General features: G+C 33.0%; 1 protein-coding gene across 1 annotated transcript in view; it reads left to right on the top strand.

Annotated features, from left to right (window-relative positions):
* LOC118740683 (bone morphogenetic protein receptor type-1B-like) overlaps window positions 1-8,034 on the top strand; it is a 740,115-nt gene that overhangs the window by 506,475 nt on the left and 225,606 nt on the right. The gene's annotated exons all lie outside the window — the stretch shown is intronic.

The following is an 8,034-nucleotide window of genomic DNA, read 5'->3' as shown; positions in this document are numbered from 1 at the left end:
GCTTTTTAAAACCATTTCGATTGATACCCGTTTTGTAATAATTGATTTAATTTTTATATATATTTGAAAATTTCTAAATAATTAGATTTTTTTATTCATAAAAGTAAAACCTTATTGCACGTCTGCAGTCCAAGCCTTTTAATCTGGATTTTGGAAAATCGAACGAACGGTACGGATATGAGAGCATTGATTATTATATATTTGGAATTTAATTGTTCAATAGGCGGCAACTCTTTTAGAAAAAATAAGGTCAGTTTGCACATCTACAGGCTAAGCGCTTTAATTTGACATGCCATTTTTTTAAATTAAGCGAACGGTGTAGATCTTTTGTCCTGAACAAAAAATCCCTTCGCGTATTATAATTATATATAAAGGAGCCATTCTTTTTTAAGTCGGACGGATTTCGTAAAAAAAATTATGTCATGTCTCCGATTCGCTTCAAATTTATTTTAAATTGGCGTTAAGATGAAGTCTCTGCGATAAGCAGAACCCGAGATATACCGATACCGAGAAGTACATGATTAGTCTGAATCACGAAAAAAATGCAAACTTTGACAGATCATATCTCCGAAGAAAAAAATATAAAAAAAAATCCTCGAACACGTGTTACCTTATTTCATGTACAGAACCCATAAAAAAATTGAAGCCAATCGAAAGTGTGACACCAAATTTGGTGTCCGATATGAAAAAGAATGTCTCATAGATATGTTAGCAACAAGTCGCTTTTGGCTGCCAACTGAAAAATGCAAGAAACTGCGAAATTGAACAGAATATTCTAAAGCGGTTAATTTTATATTAAAGTTGAATAAAGGTAGTTCCTCCTAACTAGTTGCGAGTTGAAATATCTTATATTTTTTTGTTAGTCTCCCTTTTTCTACTTTTCTATGTAAGAAATTCGACTAATGAGGTGTCACTTGAAAAGTCAGAGGTCCCCTGAGTGGTTATTAGGTATATTAATGGTCATAACACCTCTGAAGTCAAGAAATTTGTAATTTTATTTTTGTTTTTAATTTACCATTGTTAAGCCACACTAAAGGTATTTTGTGCTGAAGCACTATTGTAACTGCAGCATCGCATACACCGTATACGACAGTGGTGGGCGCACACATAATTCAATAATTAAAAGTTCGATAAACTGACAGTTGTCTCTCGCACCGCCCCTTTAGCCCCGGCACCGTGGTGCTTCTTTGCAAATTAAAAAAATTGTAGCTTATGTACTTGTGAAATAGAAGTATACGTTTTTGTACAATATGTTTATTTTTATATTCAAATAAAGCACATTTAACCGATGAAATAAATTACACAATTCACGTATAATTCTAAATATTTTCGAATAAAAAAAATTTCCATCGATAACTTAAAGTTGTGATACACAATGGATAGAGGCGTTGCCTGTGGGCATTATTTCATATATGTATGTATGTGCCATTTTTACCGTTATATATTTTTTGTCTACTCGGTTATTCCATGGGAAATTCCTGCTTTATTTAAACCAAAAAAATTAAATTACTACACCATTTTAATTAATTAGTGTGTACTCCAGTTTTGTTTTGTAGAGGTTTCGTTAGTATACACTTCAGTTTTTACACATTAGGGGTATTCTCTGAGTCTTGCAAAGCCCTTGCACGGATTGCACGGAAAAAACCGGTTTTCGTATGGGACAGCTTTGCAAACCGTGCAATCCGTGCACCTTGCAAGGGCTTTGCAAGACTCAGAGAATACCCCTATTGAATATCGGTACATCATTATGTACCGCTAACATCGTTAAACCATTTAGTCGCTCCTTAATTGTATAAAAAGAAGGGACAAATAAGATAGCATATTCAACAATTGAGTAGTCCACTTGCAAAGTGCGCTATGTAAATTTTTTTTCGATTTTTAGTTTTTGGTGGGTTTCATGTACACAACAGCAGAGTGAAATATTTTTCTATGTTCTGAAAAAAATAGCATGAAATGTTAACTACTCTTGCAAAAGTCGGTATAATACTTATTTATAAACTTTCAAAAGTCTCCTCTTCGTATGAACTTAGAAAACTGCAAGAAAACATGGTAGTTTCGGTGCCTATACGGTCAAAAATTTGGGTTTGGGTTTACACCGCGCTGGGACTACTGCCTTTTTTAATCTTTTATAGTCTACTTTTTAAACCAGTCAATAGTTTTAAGCAATTTTTAATATATTGTGGTTTGAATTTTAGTCCAAAAAGCTCGTGGATTAAAAATCAAACCAAAATGTTTTAATTCTAGTTTCTAGGTTTCATATATAGAAAATTTGGTTTAAAATCTAAACCGAAATAGAAAATGTTTGCACACAGCGAAATGGGGTGTTGATTCAAACTCAACATATGAAAGCACATTTACATGCGTGGCTGTAGCTGAGTGTGCAAAGATGCTGATAGAATTGGTTGCTACCAAGGCTGTCCGGGTTCAATCCCCATCAGACGCAGCATGAAATTTAAGATTTTTTTATTTTTTATTCTTGATTATGACAATGTTTGGATTTAAAATTTAAATCGAACTGTTTAAATTCTAAACCCAACATATGTGCTCTCTTTTTTTCAAACTTGGAAGGTTTGTATTTGAAACTGAATTTAGTTTGGTCATATATGTAGTCCAAAAAGTTTAAAATTTAAACCGAAATTTTTAACCGTGCAGTGGAAGAGGTCGCAAAAAAGAAGCAAACCAATCTTCCTAGGGCAGATAACGCGAAAAGCTAAAAAAAGCTAGCTATGTAAAAGTTACTGTTTCAAAACTTGCAATATTAAATTTTTAAATATAAAATTTGCAAATCAACCATACTGCAATTTTATTTTTTTAATGGTATTAGGCTCTTATTTATCCAAATTTTCAGGTAATAAAAAAAGATACAGTTCGGATGTTACTTGTTGTCGTAGACGTTTTTTTTTAATTTATGGCTTGCTTTTATAAAATCATATAAACTCATATATTCATTAAAAGATAATTTGTCATCCGTCTGAAATAAAAAAATTTTAAATCAGAAGGATAAAATAGTATTGTGTTATTAATTCAAAAGTAAATAATTGTGGTTCAATGACGAAGGGGGGGGGGGGATCTATCCCCCCTGGCTACGCCACTGTCAGTCAGTTTGTAATATGTTTTTATGTACCTAATAAGTATAAGTTCTGATGTACTATAAATCTGATTCACGCTTTGTAATATACTAGCCGGCCACGGATGCGCGAGGCTTCGCCACGCGCTGAATATATGTACATTTACGTATTTGGAGAAAGAAATCAGATGTCATCATGTACTTCGCTTATTATATACATAAAAAATCTTGTCCAAATCAGTTCAGTAGCGTGGTTAAAATATCTCGCCTTTCCTTTATACTATGTATAGAAGATAGTAATTTAAAATAGGTGGCAACCCTACTCAAAAACTTAAAGTTTTTGAACATGCGAAGCCCATGCACATTCATTTGGTATTCCATTATTTTATCCAATGAACGGTGAAGATCTTGTAGTTTTTAAACAGGTGGCAACCCTACTCAGAAAAATAATACCCCATTACACATCCAGAGGCTAATAGCCCAGTTATTCATACTTGCACTGCTATACCATTTTTACGTAAAAATCAAAACCCAACAGAATTCTACATGTTAAGTGCTATGCGTTGGGTAACCGCTTACACGCAAAGCCCATTTAACAGATTCTTATGTGACAACTCTCATGCAAAGACAAGTATGCATAACTGGGCTATAAGTCTTTTCATTTGACAGTGACGGTGCAGAACTGACGCCTACGCTTATTAGAATTGAATATAGTAGTTTTCTTAACAGGTGGCAACTCTATTAAAATTCTAAATTAAAAAGGTCACTCTCCTATCGATACAGAATATATTAGAGAAAATCTCATCAAAATCAATTCAGTAGTTTTTGAGATTACCGCGTACAAAGAATCTCGACTTTCCTTTATACTATGTATAGAAGAATAATTCAGTTTATTATTTCCGCGAACTATTAGAACAGTCTGCTTCTATCTGTGGCTACGAAGATGGATGAGTTTACTGTGTTTTTCTGTCCGCGCAGTCTTCGCATGGGCGCGCTTGTCCCTATTATTTTTTATTTATAAGCTTGAGAACCCGTCGCGAGCGTACGATTTTTCCATCATTTTGTATGCCTTTCATGAACATGAAATGGTATTATAAATTTGGTCCAGAAGAAGATATAGTAGACCCACATAAATGTTTGCCAAAATAATTTTTCTTAGCTAAAAAAATTTTTTCTTAGCTAACTTCGATTCTCTACAAAAAAGGTCTATATACCAAATTATGTAGGACTAATACTTTCGAAGATTATAGCAATTTTAGTCAAAAAATGTATTAATTAATTAATTTTTATTTTTTGAGCATATTGAACTTTGATGGACTTGGGTGAGCCTAGGATATTGACCAAAAATTTCAAATTTCATACAGATTTTTCTTAAAGCATAATGAATCATATTTTTGCTATTACGAATCAAAATTCTAAAAAAGCGGATTTTCGGCCCACGCTAGTGTACACCTCATTGTGCACAGAAGCCATAACTTATTTTATATTTATAACATATTTGAATAGCAATAATGAGATGGTTCAATCTTCAGTGTTTAAATAGTCAAAGAATTCTATATATTTCATTTTAAAATTACTTTTAATTTGAAGTTCACTTTAAAAAAATTTAATTAGAAGCCGGTTTCTCTATTTGCGTCAGGAAGCAAATTTTATCCTCTCGGTTGTTTCGTTTGAGTGTGGTATTGACAAAAAACGAGATTACATTTTTTTTAAAACTGTGGAAAAGTACCACTATCTAAGGAATGCATCTATGTATATTTTCTCATGGCTCAAAACTCTGAAAGACTAATAATTCGCTTAAAAGAATATCTAACTTATGTCTTGTGTGCAAAGCTCTTTTACAATGTCAGTAAATTTTGAAAAAAGAATTGCAGGTTATAGGCAAAAGTCATTCGAATATTAAAATTTGCAGTTATTAAACTGAAAAATATTTTCGAGATAACTAACAACACTCGACAAAAAATGTCATTCTTCTTTTTAAATAAGTTAAGCTCCATCATATTATCGCAACTGGTACGTAAGCCACGGCGATGTGCCCATAAAACGATTGATCTTTTTGTTGTATTATTTTCTTGGACATATCAAATATTATTTAAAACATGTCAACTATAATTAAATTATTTTCTTCTTACTTTTTATAGTGCAGTTTAAGCAAATTCCAACGTTATGTAAAAACCTTAAGAAAATCCTAATGTATTTTGTTTGAGTTGAAAATTCAGTACAAATCAGTACAAATTTTGAAAAATCAGGACATTAGCGTACTGATTGAAGAAATGAATAAAATCAGTACAAGAGTTGAAAAATCAGTACTGTACTGATAAAATCAGTACGTCTGGCAACCGTATTTCTGAGCTCGCGGTCTCTATCGGATTGGGGCCCCGTGGCATTTTGTCAGCCATGCCACCCTACAGTTACGCCTCTGCCCCTATTCTGACAAAGTCACAAAACTCAGCGCTTCACTATTGTGATTTCTACTGCGCTTCAAAGTATGCTGCTCCGACGAATATGCCGCTACAAAGATGTAAATATGTTTAAATTTCTGCGCATTTCCTTAGCATTTAAATCTAATTTTTGTGGCATATTTTCGAGCGCACTAGAAATCACAATAGTGATGCGCTGAGTTTTGTGACTTTGTTAGAATAGGGACCCCCCCTAATTAAAGTTGAACTAGAAACACAAAATTTATGATATCAATTTCGTGACGAAAATTATACGCATTTTTTAACTGCCTTTGAAACGTAGGGAAAATCTTTTTTATTCATACGAATCGTTGCAAAAGTTCTGTTCTGTTTTTATTTTGTGGTTCTAGCACTAGACGGAATTTCGCAACGTTCCGAATAAATAAACAAAAATTTCCGTACGTTTCAAAGGCAGTTAAAAAATGCGTATAATTTTCGGCACGAAATTGATATCATAAATTTTGTGTTTCTAGTTCAGCTTTCGTCACTCGAAAATTTTACCTCAAAGAGGTGTTTTATTTGATATCAATTATTTTAGGGTAGCAAATTTAAAATCGACGAAAATACAAACAAATAAATTGCTAAAAATATTATCTAAACCTCACTTATGTATTCAAATCGATGTGTATATTGAAACACATAATTTTTCGAATACGGAATAAAGCGAAAAAGAATGATCATATCCTTCGTATTCGAAAAAAAAAAAAAAAAACATTATGAGAAATGATCCCCCTATGTCATAGGGGACAGTCTTAACGTAGCATCTCCACAGGCAAACAAATTTTAGCTAACATTTTTTGTTTGCCAGATATACGTTTTATCAGTGCACTTGCACAATATTCGCATTCGCAAAAGCTCCGCATTGATTATTGCGAATGCGAAAGCGAATGTTCAAATTTATGCGGAATTTCCGCGGTTGCGAATGCGAATGCGAATATTCGCAACAACCCTGCTATGTATGCATAAGGGATAGGTCTCCTACTTTTAATACGTATTTACGTATGTACATAAATAAGTGAATAGATTCTTGAATGATTATTTGTTTCGTAATGTTATTTAGTTAGTTGTTTATGTTTTTCTTTTGTTATTATAAATTTATTAAAAAAATATTTTCTTGAATGAATTTATATTCAGGTAGTTTTTTAAGGAATCGGCATCGGCATCGGCCAAAAATTGGGAGCCGAAATTGGACTCTAATCAAAAAAAAAAATTAACTCGATTTTCGGAATCATCGAGCAATTCTACATAGGATTTGGATAGTGGTGTCTGGAGAACAAAACCAAAACTAAAATTTGTGAGCCAGTGTTATTATATTTTTTCACCTATATACATATATTTGTCACCTATTTCATCAATTTGAAATCTTATAACTTTTGAATAACCTATGGAGCTTGCACTTTAATTTTATATAAAACTCGATTCTGCAGCTGCTTCGGATCGCCCTAACTAAGTCGTATGGCTGAGCAATTATATGTAGATTACAGTAGGCTAGTAATTTTACTCACAAAAGCAATTGGTTTGTCCCCTATATACATACATATGTAAAGGGATGGAATGTTATTTGCAACCAACATTCTTTTAAAGATAGTCCATACATATGTTTTACTTGGTTTAAGGTAAAGACTGTCGGTATCTGGCAAGTGCATTATAGATAAAATATTCCGATTTACCTTATCACATAAGGTTTGTATAGTAACTTCTCCAGTAAAACATCGCAGCGAGAGCGTAAAAGCAAAATAGAGCGTAAAATTGAGAAGAAGAGAAAACTAGCAGAAAAAGTTATTGAACACAAAACTAGCAAAAACTTGCAAATGAACAGTTGTTGCACTGTTTTGACATTCTTCTGTAAACATTTTAATATATATAAATCAGTTTTAAACTCTTTGCTTTACACACAAGCACTTACACAGTCCAGTACATCATTAATATTTTGATTTCCACTCATTTGTGCTAAACCAATTCAACAAATGGCGGCTTTTGACATTTATTCTTCTTCTTCTTCTTCTAGCTAATTTCTGCGAGTAAAAATTTCACTAGCAAGAATTTGCAACACTCCCATGTTGTTACGCGCGCGATTCAGTGCTCTCTTGCAAATTTTTTGGGTTGTCATACAGTTTTCCAGTAAAAATTTGCAGGTTCCAGTACAACTTAGTACTGACTATTACCATACAAACCTATAATCACTAACATTTTCGAAAGAACTTGACTAGTAAAGCTGGACATCCTCTGCATAAGCATGCATACTACCAAATTTAAACACTGAAAATATGTTATTAATAAATAGGGTATATCACAGCGAACGGCAGTGCGCGCGAGTGACGAAAGCAGCAACAGTAGCATGCTGAAATGGCTCGCTTATATAAGTTAAACTACCCGGCTCGGTAGGTTACAAAAAAATTGTTCCGGACGAGACCGGTCTTTATTTGTTGATATGAGTTTAACAACTAACTTTACAAATTCTCTTAATTCTAAAGCTAAACCTAAAAGTTAAGCCCGAGTGCTGTCAAC

The sequence above is a fragment of the Rhagoletis pomonella genome, unplaced genomic scaffold (assembly GCF_013731165.1).
Source record: "Rhagoletis pomonella isolate Grant_MI unplaced genomic scaffold, Rhpom_1.0 Rhpom_scaffold_00006, whole genome shotgun sequence".
Classification (NCBI taxonomy): domain Eukaryota; kingdom Metazoa; phylum Arthropoda; class Insecta; order Diptera; family Tephritidae; genus Rhagoletis; species Rhagoletis pomonella.
This window is presented reverse-complemented; position numbering and strand designations above follow the sequence as displayed.